We start from the raw sequence: 18,378 nt of genomic DNA on the forward strand, positions 1-18,378 counted from the left end.
TGGTGTCCAGTGTGGCTCTCAACCAATCCATTCATTTGTCCACTTTTTCCCTAACCCACAAAACAAGGGGGAAAGGATTCTGCACTCTCTAGATTTGCACAGACAGCTCAGATTCTATCTGGACAGGACTAAATCTTTTAGAAAAACTGATTGCTAGTCAGCTTCACAGCAGGGGCAGAGGGCAAGGCAGTATCCAAACAAACAGTGCACACTGCATCCATTTCTGCTACAAACAGCACAGGAAACCACCCAAAAGGAGGTCAGGACACATTCTACCAGGGCAACCTACACCTCTGCAGATTTGGGGGTCTCCACCAGGGACATCTTGGAGGTTGCAATATGAACATCTGTTCATACCTTCACCAGGCATTACCACCTGCCTATCTTCTCCAAATCCAGGGCAGGCTTTGCCACTGCAGTCCTGCAGGGCATCCTAGCCAACCCCTAGTCTTCTTGACTTACCTCCACCCTTTTCTTCAGCTTTGGGAATCAACCCAAATGTGATGACTGCAACAGTGAAACATGAAGAACATAGTGCAGTTGTGTACACTTACCATAAATGTAGATGCTCAAGTGCATTCACTGTTGCAGTCCTGGTCCCCCCTCCATCCCCCTTGTCTCTCTCTCTCTCTCTCTTCATCTCTCCTTACAGGGAATTTTTGGTATTTACTTTCTACTGGTGGTGTTCTTCCACCATAACCTAGTTCCCTATTTGGCTTTCCTGGCAGGGCACGAAAAAGTGATGTAATGGTGTTGGCTGCCTGATTTTATACCACTGACGACCTGACATCAGTCCTGGAGCGACAGCAACCAATGCAGAAATACTAAGCCTCTGGTATTCGAGCTAAGAGCTACCCCTGGCAGGATAACTCAAATGTGATGGCTGCAACAGTGAATACACTTGAACATCTACATTTATGACGTGTACACAACTGTACTTTTTGCAAAGTACAATGATTTCAAAGTGTTATCATGTTGCAGAGACTTATTTTGCAAAGTGCAGTTGTTTTGGAGAGTCTCTTGTGCTTTTCAGCATAATCACAACTTTCTGGCATAAAAGTTCTGATGTATATTTCTGTTATGTTCATACATAACTCCAAGGGTCTTTATTACTGTGTGTTGGCATGGCAGATACATTTCGTAGACCCAGTCCACTTGTGTTTGATCGTAACATTGCAGAGATTTGGAGAGTATTCAAGCAGGAATATATTTTCATAGCAGCAGCTTTTTCTGATAAAGATGCATGTACGAGAACATTTATTCTTCTTAATCTAGCTGGGTCAGAAGCCATTGAAAGAGAGCATTCATTTGTGTATGCGCCAGCATTGTATGCAAGAGAATGGGAAAACTGTCATATTGTTGTACAAGCTGAATCAAGGAAGGACCCTGAGTGCTTGAAACATAAATTTAGAGAAATGTGTAACCGCCAGACAAATGTTACATTGGAGGGGCACTTATTTTGTACAAGAGATCAAAAGCCAGGAACAACTTTTGCTGTTTACATTATTGACTTGAGAAACCAAGATGAATAGTGCAGATTTGGTGATCTGAAAGACAAGTTGATAAAGGACAGGCTTGAGTGTAGTGTTAATAATGCTGCAGTGAGAAGGATTTTGCTTGAAGACAGGGATTTAACGTTGAGCAAAGCCATAGAGATTTGTCAAATACACAAGCTTACAGAAAGGTACACAAACATGCTTGCAAAGTGATAGCATGATTTCAGTAGCTTCTATAGCAAACGTAGATAACATGCAGCACATGGCTAACAGAAACAGACCTAAGCATATGGCAGCTGCATCCCCTGTGGGATTTCCAGGGAGAGCCTGCACCTTTCCAGCAAGTTCTAAGACTAGCTCAGTAAAACGTACGTGCTCAGTGCAGCACAAGGGGGAGTCAGCAAAACCTAAGTCAAGCCTCATTGTTAACTGTTGTAATTGTGATGCCAGTTATGAGCTCAAAAGAGAAAAGTGGTTACATTTGGTCAGCAATGCCCACAAGTGTAAAAACTGGAACCACTTTCAAAAGCTTTGTAAATCAAGCAAACCTCATTCATATATTAAGAAAGGTCACTCAAAAAAGCAAGTTGATCGTATCGAAAGCTGCAACTCTACTTTCTATGTAGATTGTGTATCAGTGGTTGGTGAAAAGGTTAATGCAGTAGATTTGTTGGCAAAAAACAAAATGTTTTTACTGTCTTGATTAATGGCAAACCCACAGAGCTCAAAGTGGACACTGGTTCTAAGTGCAGTGTCATGTCAGCAGAATCATTTGAGCTGGTGAAAACTTAATTTGGCCAATTGTGCGAAGAATATTGCTTATGGAGGTGAAGAGATTCAAACCAAAGGCTCAATAGTGCTTTCATACTATTCAGCTGGGCACAGTTACAGCTTGCAATTTTGTAGTCAAAAGACTTGTACAGTCATTAGGTTTCAGAGACAGTTTAAAAATGAACTGCTTTCTTTCACCAAAGAAGTCCATCATGTAAGCACATGTCCTAGTTCCAGTTTCACTGATGCTATTTTCTCATATTATGGTGATATTTTCGAAGACAAGCTAGGTAAACTTCCAGTTGTGTACTCCATGAAATTAGGTCTAGAAATCAGTCCAGTGGTCAGGTCAGTAAGGGGAGTTCTGATAGCTATGCAGGACCGAATCAAAGTCCAGTTAGATAAAATGGTGCAGCAAGGTGTGACTTATCCAGTTACAGAACCAACTGAATGGATGTCTTCAATGGTAGTCACTCATAAGAAAAGCTCAGATGAACTCAGAATATGTATTGACCTAACAGACTTAAAAGCATTGAAGAGACCCCACCATCCAATGTGTACAGTTGAGGATGTTGTTACCCTCGTGCAAAATGCCACTGTTTTTTCTGTCTTAATGTGAAGAGTTCATTTTGGCAAGTAATCCTTGATTGCAAATCTTCACTACGCCATTTGGTAGATAGATTTCTCAGAATGCCTTTTGGAATAAATTCTGCTGGTGAAGTCTTTCAGCATGCAGTGGAGCAAATTTTTTCAGGTTATCCGTGTGCCATAATAGTAAATGATTTACTAGTTTGAGGCAATGGTGAAGCAGAGCATGACAGAAACCTCAGGAATGTTCTGGAAAGAGCACGTGAAGTTGAATCTAAATCTCAATCCTCTGAAATGTAAATTCAGGCTACCATAAGTTACTTATGTCAGTCATTTATTTATCAGTTCAAGTTTACAACCAGATCCTTCCAAACAAACCACCGTTCTTGAGAGTAGTAGTAAAAACAGCAGAAACCAGGAAATGGAGCTCCAAAGAAGGAACAAATAAAATCGTATGTAACACACCAATGTGGTGCTCCTGCAGGCAGAATGGCAACTCAAAATATCAAATAAAACCAATTCCGATAAAACATTTAAAAATCACTTGAGATTGTACTAGAAGTTGAGATTGTACTAAACAATGTAACTACTATATACAGAAGTTTGGCGTAGCAATGGGTACTCCTTGTGCCAATAGCTACGCCAACCTTTTGTTGGCCAACTGGGAAATGGATGCAGTTTTCACCTATAATAATTTCAGTTCTAGTATTTGGTATAAAAGATTCGTGGATGATGTTTATTTTATGGGGAGGTGATGAAGAACAACTGCTATCCTTTTTTGACTCTTTATCCATTACCACATCCTTTTTGAGGTTTCCACATGCCTACTCTACTGAACAGATTAATTTTCTTGATGTTAAAATAAAAAGATCAGAGTTAGGCACGTTTAGGACAGGGTTGTATTGGAAAGAGATAAGGAAAAATATGTTAATACATAGGAGTAGTATGCACCCACGACACGTCCCTAGGAATGTCCTTGGGGGACAATTCCTTAGGATGATGAGACTGCATAATAATGAAGAGATGATGGATGCCTTTCATCAACTTAAAAGAGATTTTGTTGAGAGAGGCTATAAGGCTAGGGAAATAGATGAGTGTATGCAGTCAGTCTTGAGAGAGACAAGAAGGGTAAGTCCTTATTTTCTGAGACATCTAATGAGGTGCAACCAATAGAAACACCCATAGATATACATAGAATCAGGTTTCCTTTAACTTACTCGAATGATAGTATTTTTTGTGATATAATTAAGAAACTGGAACATTCTGTATGCAAATGAAGAGCTTAGTGAACTAGTTTCCAGTAAGCCTAGTTTTTCTTTTAAGAACAGTGCATCTATTAAGAAACAGCTATGTTATAGAAGCAATGATATACCATCAGCACCTACCTCTCATAGGTATGGGACGTTCCCCTGCAGGAAGTGTAGTGCATGCAAGTACATTTATACTTGTAGCCAGTTTGTATATCCTGTGCAGAAATGCACAGTGGGTTTTTCTTTTTATGCTGACTGTACTACAAAGAATTTAGTTTACCATGCTTTTTGCACATAGGTTGATACAAGGCTATCGGCCCTAGGGCCTATACAAGCCTAGCCATAACAATTCCGTAGCTATTTCTTCCCACACTGTTTACTTCCCTGGACCCCTGTCTAGCAGGGTGACTGACGTGATCCCTGAGGTGAATTTCCTTTCTCCCATCCAATCATCATGGTTCCTTTTGAAGAGGGCCAAAGAGGTGCTCTGCTTGACATGTATGGGCAGTCTATTACAGAGTCTGGGGAGTCTCTGGGTCAGGAACCTATCCCTCCAGCATGTTTTGTTTACTGTGATGACAAGATTTAGATCCCTGGAGCATGTGGCTCTGAGGGATTGAGATTTCTTTAAGTGTAACATGTCCAACAGCTCTGGGTTTGACATGGCCTTGTATGTTAAGCAGAGATCGCCTCGGAGTAGATGATATGCGACAGAGTATAGCTGGAGTTTTTTAAGGGGGTCAGCATAGGGCATCAGCTTTAGGCCTGTGATTCGTTTAGTGAGGTATTTCTGTGGCCTTTCCATTTGCTGCAGATGTCTTGAGAGGTACATACCAAATGGGCCATTGTATTCTATAATGGGTCTAATGAGGGATGAGTACAGTGGGACAATGAACTTTTTTCTGGATGAAAAGCTCTTAGTGATGAGGTGTGCCACATAGAAGGATTTCCTGCTGTTGTGGCGATGTGGTTATTGAAGGTGTCCACCTGTGTTCAGTGTTTAGTGTACTGCCACCTATGTGATAATTCACGGGTACGTGTTTTTTCCCAAAGGGGGATAACTGTACATTTCTTGGCATTGCACTTGAGCCCATGGCTCTGGCACCAAGCATCTGTTTCTGTAAGGCCCTTTTGTAGAGTTTCCACATCATTTGGGGATTCAGTAATGGCTCCCAGTTTGCAGTCATCTGCGAACTTTGTTAGCCAGAGTCCCTTAGTGTTGGCCTGTACTTTAGAGAAGTAGATGACAAATGAGAGGTCCCAGGACTGAACCCTTAGGTACTCCACTTGTCACTTGTCTGGAGCTGGATTTGGAGTCATCTACTTTTAAAGTGTGAGTTCTGTCAGTAAGCCAGTTGGCAACCCATTGAGTGGTGTAGGGATTCATGCCCAGCTTAGTACGTTTATCTATGATTCCAGAGTGGGGGATGGTGTCAAAGGCCTTGGCGAGATCCAGATAGGCTGTGTGGACTGCCTTACCCTCATCCACGGCTCTGGAGACTGATTCGAAGAAGTCAGTAAGGTTCAGGAGACAAGATCTGCCCTTCACAAACCCAAACTGGGTGGGGTCCAGTGTTTTAAGGTTGCCAATATCTTTGTTTATAAGTTCCATGATAATACATTCCATGGCCTTGCAGATCAGGCTCGTCAGGCTGATGGGGCGGTAGTTCCCAGGATCCAAGATGGTTCCTCCCTTGTGGAGTGAGATAACTGTAGCTGTGTGCCACTCAGTGGGCACGAAGCCTGAGGTGAAGGTATGATTAAACATGACACTTAGGTGAGGTGCCATTTCATTTTGTAGTTCATGCAGTACACAGCCCGGGATGTCATCTGGTCCCATGGATGCTGTATTCTTAGCTTTGAAGAGTGCGTTTTTTACCTGTTTGGCCATTATTACCAGAATTTGACAATCTTCCAGTAATGAGATGGGCCATTTAGGGGGTGAGAGGGGGATGAAGTTGGCACTGAATCGATCTGCCAGGATATTGGCAATATCCTTGTGATCAGTATATTTAATGCCGTTCTGTTGTAGCTCAGAGCAGATCTGAGCATTGCCATTTAGATTCTTGACATAGTTATAGAATGCCTTGTGGTTGTCTTTGGAATCTTTGGCAATTTTGTTTTTGTAACTAGCTTTGGAGGATTTTATGAGGGATCTCAGCTTCTTACTGAGGCTGGTAAGGGAGTTTTTTTGCATCCAGGGATTTTCCTCTTTTCTGCAACAGTTTTTTTCTTTTTGTTGTAAAGTTTGTTTATGGCAGGGGACCACCAGATTGGCTTCCTTTTTTTTTTTTTTTTTTTTTGGAGGAGAGCATCTTGGTTCTATTTGGGATGGCACGATTCATGCATGAGTGGATGTGCTCGTACAGTGCCTTAGTGTAGGACTCAGCAGTCGAACTTTCAGTTCCCGTATGCATGGGTGTCATGAAGTTTGCAATGTCTACTACATTGGGAAGACAAATCACTGTTTGAGAGATTGTGTGCTTGAACATATGAGATATTACAAATAAAAAAGAAACTAGTGCACTAGTTAAACCTATAGAATCTAATAATACACAGCACTATTTTAAATTTTTTTGTGTAGGAAATTATATATGAAAGTTTGAGGAAAGACAACATTAAAAACAGGACAGAAGTCTGAGCAGAAATGGATTCTTTTCTTCAAAGCTGACTGCTTCCCTGGTATTAATGATATGGTTTCCTTGAAACTATTTTTAAGAGAAAGGTCATTGAACACTGACTTTTTTACTGTGATTTCTAATAGTTTTATGTTGTTTATATGACTTTTGTGTTTTAGCACTTTAAGAGTTTATGCTTTGTAATAATTGTTATGTGATTTTCATTGGCTGATTTGAATATAAAAATGCATGATGCTTTTATTGGGCGGCCTGATGAAGCGGTGTTTTAATGTGAAAGCGCTCACCCTAATAAATAATTTTTTATGTTTTATCTGAGTTGGTTTTATTTGATATTTTGAGTTACCGTTCTGCCTGCAGGAGCACCACGTTGGTGTGTTATAAACCATTCTTGAGATACCAGTTCCAGACAATGTCCAAGCCTTACAGTGTTTTCTTGGTATGGTTAACTATTTGGGCAATTTTATACCAGACTTCAGTGAATTGTCAGCACCATTAAGAGCTGGCATGCAAAAATGTTACCTTGTCATGGTTGGAACAACACCAGAGAGCATTTGCTGATCTGAAACAGAAAATTGCCACTCCACCAAAGTTAAGATGCTATGATATCCCCAAACCAGTAATTCTTTCCTGTGGTGCTTCACTGTTTGGTCTTGGTGCAGTTATTCTTTGAGAGGGCAGAGCAGTAGTCTCTGCATCTAGAACTCTTACCCAAACTGAGATGCAGTATGCTCAAATTGAGAAGGAACTTTTGGCAATTATGTTTGCATGTTCAAAGTTCCAAGATTATATTTATGGCTGAGCTATCCAGACTGAGACTGATCAACCTTTAGTCACTATTTTAAATAAGCCTATGCATACAGCTCCAGCAAGACTACAAAGAATGCTGCCCAGATTACAAAAGTACAATTTCAAAATGGTCTGTACAAAAGGTAGACTTCTTTATCTGACTTGTGCCTTATCCAGATCTCCAAGAAATACCACAGAAGAGCTTGAAACAGAGAATTTTGACTTCAGTGTTATGGAAGTGCATTATTTTACCACAAGTCTTAATGAGCTTAGAGATCATACAAAGACCGATCCAATTTTGCAAAAACTCAACCACTTCAGTGTTGGATGGCCATCAAAGCAATCTTGTATACCAGCAGAAGTGCAACCTTATTTTCCTTACAGAGATGAGATGTTGATTGAAGATAATATCATTTTCAAAGGTCCTAAAGTTGTCATTCCTTACAACATGAGTACATACACATTTTGGATCATGGCCATTCAGGTTTCAAAGCTACCAAAAGAAGGGTGAGAGGACTAGTATTTTGGCCTTCTCTGTCAAAAGATATCAGTAAATTACTTTCATCGTGTTCAGTATGCAATAATACTAAACCACATTTGCAAAAAGAGCCACTTCAGCTAAGCCAGATTCCTGAACTACCTTGATCAACATTAGCCATTGACCTATTCAAGTGGAATAGTCAACATTACTTTGTGTTGGTAGACTCTTATTCTAATTGGTTTGAGATTGATCTGCTACCTAACATCCAGTACTGTCATTCCTAAGTTGAAACATCATTTTTCAGTCCATACAAAGTTATTTCTGACAACAGTGCCCAGTTTGCCAGTCAGCTATTTCAGAAATTTGCAAAAGAGTGGGACTTTATCCATGTTACCAGTAGTCCTGAGTACCCACATTCAAAAGGGCTAGCTGAACGTACAGTACAAAGTAATTACTAGAGACGTCAGTGTGTGACAATACTGATGTTTTCTTGAATTTGCTTAATCTCAGAAATCTACCCCATGACAATTTACTTGACTCACCTGCTCAGAGATTTCTGAATAGACAAACCAGAATAATCTTGCCTATCAGTTCCAGTTTGTTGGTGCCTAATGCTAAAATCACCAGAGCAATCAAAGCCCAACTGTTCAAAAAGGTTAATTTCAGAAGTCTAACTGTGATGAAATGAGCAATTTATTTTTGTCCATTGAAAGGAGAGATAGTGAGGATACAAACGGTGAAAGGTTTTGATCAAATTGGTCAAGTGAGAGGTGTATGTGCTGAGCCAAGATCTTACTTAGTAGAATCTGAAAGTATAGAATACAGAATAAATCACAGACATCTTCTTCTGGTATCTCAGTCAATATCGCAGCATCGTACCTGTGATACAGACTCGATCTCAGAGTAACCCAGATGACGTTTGTGTTGAAGGACATCTTTCAGTAACTATTCTCATTCCTGATGATGTCCCAGATGTCCCTGAATTGAGCATTCATTAAAGACGGTCCCTGTTGCTAAATGCAGTGCTTATTTTTGTCACATGATCAGGTTGTATTTCCAGACCTAGTGTAAAATACACATCAACCTGTACATGATTGTTTCACTTGTAATTAGTTCTGTATAATTGCATGCCAAAGAACTATTTCTGTATAATTGCATGTCAATGATTGTTGTCATTATTACTGTGCATGACTTACTTGTCAAAGAGGGAGGTTGTAGATCAGAGTGTGTGTTGTGACTTTAAGAAGCATTTCAAAGTGACACTTGTGAAGGGGGGATCCAGAGAAATGCATGCCTGTTAGCTCAAAAGCAGAAGCAGAGAAAGCCATGTGAAGAACCTGAAGGTAAAAGCTGGTTGCTTTCTTAGGAGACAGCCTCCAGGACAGTTATCACTGTGGGTACATGTTTGTTGGACCTGATCTTGTATGATGAAGATGTAATACAAGAACGTGACAGGAGAAATAGTTCATACTTCATGGCTGTTGCATGTCTTATTTCCTTTAAATTGCTGGAACTTGATTAAAGAATTGCCATCTTCTACTGATTAGCTGTTAAGCTTTGTTGTTTGTTTTAAATTTCTGGAAATTGACAAGAGAATTCCTGGCTATTAATAACTGGCTGTTAGCTTTCTTGTTTCTTTTAAATTACTGGAATTTGACTGGAGAATTAGCAGCCCCTACTGACTGGCTGTTAGCATTGTTGTTTGTTTTAAATTGTTGGGACCTGTGTGCCTCAGCACTGCACTTGGCTAGGCTTCTCAGAGCCATGCATCATGCAGTAATGGTGCATGTTTATTCATTAGTGATAAGGGAATGCCATTGTGTTTGCAAATGGATCCTCTGGAGACTATAGAGAGGCCAGTCTTTCAAATTGAAATATAAGTATCATCTTAGTGTTTCCTTGTTATTTCCCCCCACACTGTTCCCATAATTTCTACTTGCTGCTGTATATCTGCCTTACCACTACCTCAATGCTGCTACTTTCTACAGCCTTCTCCACGCTGCCAAGCCTGATTATTTTGCAATCCCTTCACCAGTTTTCATCTGTATCACAACCTCAACTCCACATCAGTCTAGGCAATGCTAATTAACACATTGTGAATACAAGATGTGGTTCAAGTAAATCTCTCATGCTCCCAGTACTTTGTATTCTCAAACCCACTCCACTAGGTACTTAGCTGATCTAATAGAATCATATTTTTTGTTAGTCTAATACACATCAGCTCACCATCTACCCATCTTATTCTGTGCTGTGGTTCAGCAGACCACTTCTTCATCCCATGTACCAGTCTGTTATCACTAAGTACCCTGAGGCAGTCATCCCATGTACCAGTCTATTATCACTAGGTCCCCTGAGGCAGTGTACCACTCACTACTGACAACCAACTATTTACTGCTACCTCCACTGCAATCTACATATGAGAGGTACAAATACCTACTTATGTTGGCAGCTAGCCTCTCATCTGTACACACGAACAACATGCACAGAAGATTGTCAGGCTCTGCACCCACACTGCACCTGTACACCACTCATAACATAAAAAATCTTCTTATGATGAGGCACATAAAAAGTCTCTTTTTTCCGAGCCCCAAAAGCATCCTAACTGAAGGCCCAGCTCACTAACTCAGCAGCAAAATAGCACCTCATATACTACATCTCTTTTTTTGTTTTCTTGCATCCCTCAATCCCTACAGAACTAAACTCAGTGGCTCTAGTAACTGTTCCCACTCAGACCATTTGCTCCATGGTCACAGAAGCCAAGGATTTACAGGCAAGATGAGAGTTCATACACTACCATTTATCACAATCAGTATCCTGATAAGTCACTGTAGTGGTCCTGCTGTACCCTTAAGGCATCTGAGCTAGCCAGAACACAAGGAAATGACCTAATCATAGTTGATTCCACAGTAAATCACAAATAAATCACTCACCATGCTTAGCAAAGATAGGTTGACAGTGAGCTATCTCTCAAAAGCAAGGATAATGCAGGTGACTAGGGCTCTCAACTAATTTTATCTCTGATACACATATGACATGGTCATTGTTCATGTGGGTGTAAATGACTTGAGATGTACATCCATGGACTATGTGAAGCGGATATCATTGAGCTTTATGAGTTTGCATCCATGGGTGTAATGCAGAGAGATATGAATGAGCTTTCTGAGTGTGCATCCATGCTGTAATGCAGAGAGATATGACTGAGTTTTCTCAGTTTGCATCCATGGCTATAATACAGAGAGATAGGATTGAGCTTTCTGAGTGAGCATACATGGCTGTAATGCATAGAGATATGATTGAGCTTTCTCAGTGTGCATCCATGGCTGTAATGCAGAGAAATATGATTGAACTTTCTCAGTGTGACTACATGGCTGTAATGCAGAGAAATATGATTGAACTTTCTCAGTGTGTGCCATGGTGGCTGTAATGAGAAATATATAGATTGAACTTTCTCAGGATGGCATGGCTGTGCAAATAGAAATGCAGAGAAATATGATTGAACTTTCTCAGTGTGACTACATGGCTGTAATGCAGAGATATGATTGAGCTTTCTGAGTGTGTATCCATGGCTGTAATGCAGAGATATGATTGAGCTTGCTGAGTGTGCATTCATGGTTGTAATGCAGAGAGAGATATGATTGAGTTTTCTGAGTGTGCATCCATGGCTGAAATGCAGAGAGATATGACTGAGCTTTCTGAGTGTGCATCTGTGGCTTTACTCTAGAGAGAGAGATGATTGAGTTTTCTGTGTGTGCATCCATGGTTGTAATGCAGCTAATGCCAAGGAGCATTCTACCTTGTTTGACAATGGTGCCTCAGTACAAAGAATGACTGACTAACATTTAGCTTACCAGTTGTTCCCAGGAGATCCAGTACATGCCACACTGGCGACAGATGGATGCCCTTGCTGCTTCACCGGGATGGCCTGCTCCTTTCATCTTAAGGATTTCATATATTAGACAGGGCTGGTAGCCACATAGTGCTTTTGTTGGGCAAAGTGAACCTGCTTCATCTACCAATTTAGCAAAACCAAACCTTGACAGTGTAAAGATAGCACTACTTGATGCTAGAAGCCTCAGCAAAAAACTATCCTTCCTAGAAGCCTTCCTGACACAAAAGAGTATTGATATCTAATTCATTATTTAAACATGATTCCAGTGCAGTGATAACATACCTTTCCTACCAAGGTTCAATACTTATCACTCATTCAGACCCTCTGTTGAGAGTGCCTCTGCAACCAGTGGTTGTCTGTCCATTTTCCTGCTTGACTTTGCTTCAAGACTAGTATGGTTAGATAATGACCTCAAACTTCTTAACATTTTACTGACTAGAAACAAACCCTTTCAAATTCTGACCAACAATGGGATATCCTGGTTTTCATCCATGACTCATGAGGCATCTCACAGAACCTTGATTCCGTCAATCAAGCCAGCACTGGATTTGCTAAGTGATTTTAATTATCCATTTATAAATTGCTGCACTCAAACTACTACAAACATGTTCAGCTCGTATAGTTAGATAATGACATCAAACTTCCTTATATTCTACTGGTCATAAACAGATCACATCTGCACAACAGTTGAACAATCTCTGTGATGCCTACAACCCACAAGGCATATCAAACAAGCTGGATTCCCACAAAATAAAGGCAACACTTTTTTCTTCTAAATGATTTTAATATTTTATGTATAAATTGGAGCACAAACCCTACTTGCATACAAGTATGTTCAACACGTCCTTGATTTCATCAATTCAAATTCCCTAGATCAGATTGCTCTTTCTCTTATAGTCCCCCTAAACTTTACATCTACAATTATATCCTCTTCCATCAAGTCTGGCCATCACACAGTGGTTTTTGCCACTATAACTTTGCCCAAAGCCTCCACATACCCTACTCACTTCAGAGTTTTCTCCAAGGCCAATGTACTTCAATTGGATTATGACACAAGAAGCTTTAGGGAATGACTAAAATCAAATATAAAACCGGAACAAAAGTAAACACCACTAATAAACGAAACAGATCCTGGTCAACAGCTCCAAGTCTGAGAACACATCACAAAAAAGCACTAGCAGGATTGGCAGTATATCTTAAGTTTTTATTCCACAGAATTTAGGACTTTTGTCTTACTAGAAGACTTCATCAGAATAAAGACACTCAGTTTTCCATTTGATTTATACTAGTCATTCTACAAATAAAGAACAATCATTGGTCAAAAATTTTACATCATTTCCTGCCATTACAAAATCCAAACTACCATTGTTAAGATTAATACAAAATGTACAGCAAAATGATATTGATAAAATCACATTTTTAAAAACATACATACACTATTTTCACAGTTCACACAATCCTAAAACCATTTTTCATTTGAAACAAAATTCTTATACATTTTCCATGACAACTTAGCAGCCCTCATTTTTTATACAGGACACACTGAATGTTGCCCATTAAGCCCTGGGTAACCACAGTTGGCATAACAGTTCATGGTACTCCAATAAAGTTTCCCATTGTCCAACCCTCAGGTTTTGCTCATCTTGCTCTAACACCCAAAATAAAAAATCTCCCATTAGGACAGTCTTTCAAACACTTATAAAGTGCTTTAGTTTCCACACATTTAGAAATTTCATAATGGTGTTTGCAGACCTTAGTTTTTAACTGCCAGTCTATTTTCCCCACATAGTTGGCTGAACACACTTGACAGAAAGCTAAGTAAACCACCCCCTTGGATATACAATTAAAATACTTCTTGTGTATTATAGGGATCTGTATCGTATTTAACTGTATTTCTTGCCTGTGTGTCATGTGTTTACATTGATTACACATACCATACTTAAAAAAGTCACTTTCCCATCCTGTTTCTTAGAAGGCCCTTCAAGTATGTTTTTTTATATTTGGCCTTTTTTATACCCAAAAAAGGGGAATCTGGAGAAAACATCAGGTCTGTTAGACATTGTAGAAAACATGTGCCAATATTTTAATTCTTTGGATTCCTTTGGTGTCAGCGCTGTACATAAAAATCAGGGACCTTGTGAAATCATCCTTTGGTCCATTTTGGGCAGTGCGCCTACCATCAGATAGCTGCAGGTCCTGTATTGTGGGGTTATGTCCTCGGGGATTAAGTCTGTTGGTTAAATCAGAGGAACCAAGTAATGAGATATATTTTATACCCCACCCTTTTTCAGTTTCTTCTTTCACATTTTTATCCATAAATTCTGGATAGCCCTGCTCAGTAAACATCTGAGCCACAAAATTTAGTTCCTGTTCTAAGTCTTCTACATTAGATGTCATACTGGCAATATGCACTATTTGCCCTTTAATGATACTTTTCTTCTAGTGGAAGGGGTGGTTACTTGTGTAATGTAAGTAATAGTAAATTTACTCTTCCTATAAATCTTTGATTTAAATTTATGGTTATCCAAATCTTTCTCAAATTTTACATCCAAGTAACTTATTTCCTCTGTTCCAATGTTATAAGTATATCTCAAAAATTCCGTAGTTTTGTTTATGTAGGTAGCAAAATCATCTAGTTCATCCCTAGTACCTCTCCAGAGTATAAATATGTCATCCAGAAAGCATAAGTACACTAGCATTTTGGAATAGTGTATTAAACTAAACACATAATTCTGCTCCCAGTTCAATAATACTGAATTTGCAAATAAACACATAACTCTGCTCCCAGTTCAATAACACTGAATTTGCAAACAGGGGCACTCACTGCCACAAGGTAATGCCACTGGTCTGTTTACAGTACTCACCTTCATAGAAAACAAAATTGTTGTTTAAAACCATTTCTAACATTTCCATAACTAACTGCAGCTGTGTGTTAGAGAAATATTTGTTTCTAACAATGACTTCTGGCACCCATTCTAAGCCAACTGAGTGAGGAATCAGTGAGCTGAATTATTTCAGAGTTTGAATCCCCCCCTTAAGGAGGTTAGACCGAATAAGGAACAGGGAACTCTGTCATGAATCCCCCTGTCCCTTAGTGCACTATGCCAGTTTTCCTTCTCCATTATCATTGCCACACAGGCTAAGATGTTTGTCTACTTGCTATCCAAGGTTGTTTTTTCACTTCAGGATCATCATTTTTTGATAAAATGTTCATCAGATTCCTTGTTTCCCAGCTGCTTTTAATTTCTTCTGTAGCTTAGGAGTCTCTTATTTTTCTTTTAGCTAGTTGACTTTTCCCCTCATGCCTGACAACCATCAGATCTCTTCCATTCAGATTTAAGCCTATTTGTCTCTCTATATGAGGGTTCTGTAACCACTGAGATGAGAGCCAGCTTCCATGGGAGTGGGGCATTCAGGCAGCCGTGAGGTGTGCTTGTATACTCACTGGCATTCTAGGAAAGAGAACTTTTATGATTGTCCTAACTACACCCCTGGGTAGGTAGAAAAGTCAACTATGGTACAAGGCTCACAGTGTCTTCCCCAAGTGGTTGCACACTCCTTCACACCCAGTATGGAGGCAATTATCCATGGGTCATTTGGTAAACCTAACACCCACACTCAGGTTGTATGTCTTGCATGATAACCCCTCCTCTAAGGTGAGTGATGCATTCCATAGTTGACTGAGCCCTGCCTTTCCCTGGCATAGGCACACAACTTCCATTGCTAGCTCCATTAGCCATCTGAGCCACTAATCAAACCCAAGTCTCCCAGCCTGCAGTTGGGGTTTAATCCATCTGTACCACAAAGCCTATGAGTCTTTTGTCCCCTTTTTGTCTTCTTTTGGGTCTCAGTCTTCCTTTTCCATTTAAACCCAGACTCTTCTTCCTTTTCCATTTAAACCTAGACCCACCATGGAAAAAGTTCAAATTTCAATTGTGATACTTTTTTCATCTCACTTGCTTTTGTCATGTCTTTGAGTAGAAGGTCATGTTAGTGTGTTTTACTGACTTCTAAACTTGTTGCTTGCTTTTTATGCTTTTTTGGTGTTTCACATTGAGTACAGATGTTCTTCGTGTTTTACTGTTGCAGTCATTACATTTGGGTTATCTGCTTGCAGGTAGCCCTCAGTCGGCCTGATTAACAAAGTCGGGTCCTGTGTCGGTTGCTGTCCCTTCTTCCATGATGTCAGGTCGTCAGGGGTATAAAACATGCAGCTGATGCCATTACATCAGTCTTTCTTGCCATGCGGTGCCCGAAACAGAAGCAGTTCGCAAGTGCCGGTCACCCAACTCCTGAAATTTTCGATTTCAACTTTCAGAACTGAAGTCTTCAACTAAAGCTAAGTACCCCGCTGGGGAACCATTTTCTTGCTCCTTACTGATGTCAGTAAAAGTTAATAATTGCATCACTTGTGGAAAGCAAATACCTCATAAAGATTTTCATTCGTACTGTATTCCTTGCCTAGGCCCTGACCACGACGTACCTTGCTGTTGGTTATGTGCTTTATATAATCATCGCACTATCCATCATCGGTATACTTTCGCCTCTAAATATTTTGGTTCTCAGTTTAATTATCCAGAAATGTCATTGGTTAATCATCCGACTACCGGGATTTCGAAAAAGCACAAAGATAAAGACAGAGACAGGCCGCCGAGGTCCAAAACAGCCAATGCTTCTCCTAAGCCAGTCGCCAGTTCACCGGTACACAGTGAGATGCTTTTGCAGCCCCTGATACCCGTTACTTCTGATTCGCAGGCCTCTACTGAGTCCGGTATGCCGCGAGATGCTTCAACTATGGAACCCACGGATGTCTCTACCTTGGATGGGTCCAGAGCCGCTGTGCAGGCACCGGCTTCTGAGGGTGTATTCAGGCCTACGGACTTACATATTAAACCGATGCCTCCTTCTTCTCTTAGGCCTAAATCTTGAACCATGCCTATAAAACTGACGCCCAGGCCACATGCTCAGGCCTCTATGCCTAAAAAACAAATGATAAGAATGGCTGAAGTTCTAAAAACTCTATTCAGGGGTAGCCAACCCCCACCCTTTCTAAGAGGCCTAGGACTGAAGTGATTTATGAATCTTCTGACCAGGATTCTGTTTTTTTTCTGATTCTTCTTATGATCTGGATTTGCCCTTATCTACTTATGAGGATTCTGATACAGAGGACTCTATTCCCTCTGCTTCCCCTTCCTTCTTTTAGGGAAACCTTACATACTCTAAGGGAGCATTTCCAATGAGAAGGCCAGGATTTTTCTGATTCAAAAAAGAAGCTTAGGGATTTCTTACTCCTACCTCAGCATAGGCCTTTAGCTATTCCTCCTGTACTAGACATTGTTGATGATGCTTTTTCGGAATCTAGTTTGGCCCCTGATTCCTTGCCTCCTGCTCCCAGAAAACCAGACAGATACTACAAGGTTCCTGAGTCACACACGTTTCTTTTTAAAAATCCTATTGCGGATCCATAGACTATTTCACAGGGGCCCAAGGGCATTAAGGCTTCTACTGCTAAAAATCCTACCCCTTGTGATAGAGACTCCAGGGTGCTGGATAGATGGGGTAAGAAGGATTACACTTCTGCAACCTTGGCCATTAGGGCTTTAAACTGCCAGTTTCATACATTAAAGTATCAGCAACATGTTATTGGATTGCTTAAACAGAAAATGATGTTGATTCCTGACTGTGTGGAAAATAAGGATTTAATGCATTCTGCTGAACAAGTTGGAAAACATACTTTGCAATGTGGTTTTGATTCATTAGAGGCCTCTTGCAGGGCTGCTGTTACTGGGTCTGTGCTCAGAAGGCATGCTTGGCTTAAGGAACAATCTTTGCCTGATCATGTTAAAGCTAAATTGTTGGATGCTCCCTTAAATCAGGACCACCTGTTTGGTAACAAGGCTGAGGAAGTTCTTAAAAAGATGGAAGATAAAGCTAAATCTATGCAAACTGTTAAAGATTTCTTACAAATTCAGCCTCCTAGATTTAGTAGGCACTGGCCTTCTAAGAATTGGTCCTTTTCAGCCCCTTCCAGGTCTTCTCAAGCCAAACCCAGACATAGCAAAAACCCCAGGTTTCAGTCCCTGGGGACACACAGGACTAATCAGTGGGGGGCCTCCACTTCCAAATCTGGGAGTAATAAGACTCCCCTCTATGGTAAACTGTCCCAATGACTTCCTTTTAAAATTTCCAAGCACTTATCAACTAGCTGCCCCATTTGGGGGATTGCTCTTCATGCAAAGAACTGGGAACTCATTACCCAGGACAAATGGGTTTTAAATATAGTGTCCCAGGGATACAGATTTCACTTCCATATGTTGCCAACACCAAGCGGGTGGCCGGACCTACCCCCAAATCAGTGGGCAGAGGCCCAAAAACAAGTATTTTCTCTCTTAACCATGGGGGCTATTCAACTAGTACCAAAACAGGAAAAGGGACAAGGATTCTACTCGAGACATTTCCTGGTACCCAGAAAAGACAA

The sequence above is a fragment of the Protopterus annectens genome, chromosome 17.part0, assembly GCF_019279795.1.
Source record: "Protopterus annectens isolate FY-2018-M chromosome 17.part0, PAN1.0, whole genome shotgun sequence".
In the NCBI taxonomy this organism is placed as follows: Eukaryota; Metazoa; Chordata; order Ceratodontiformes; family Protopteridae; genus Protopterus; species Protopterus annectens.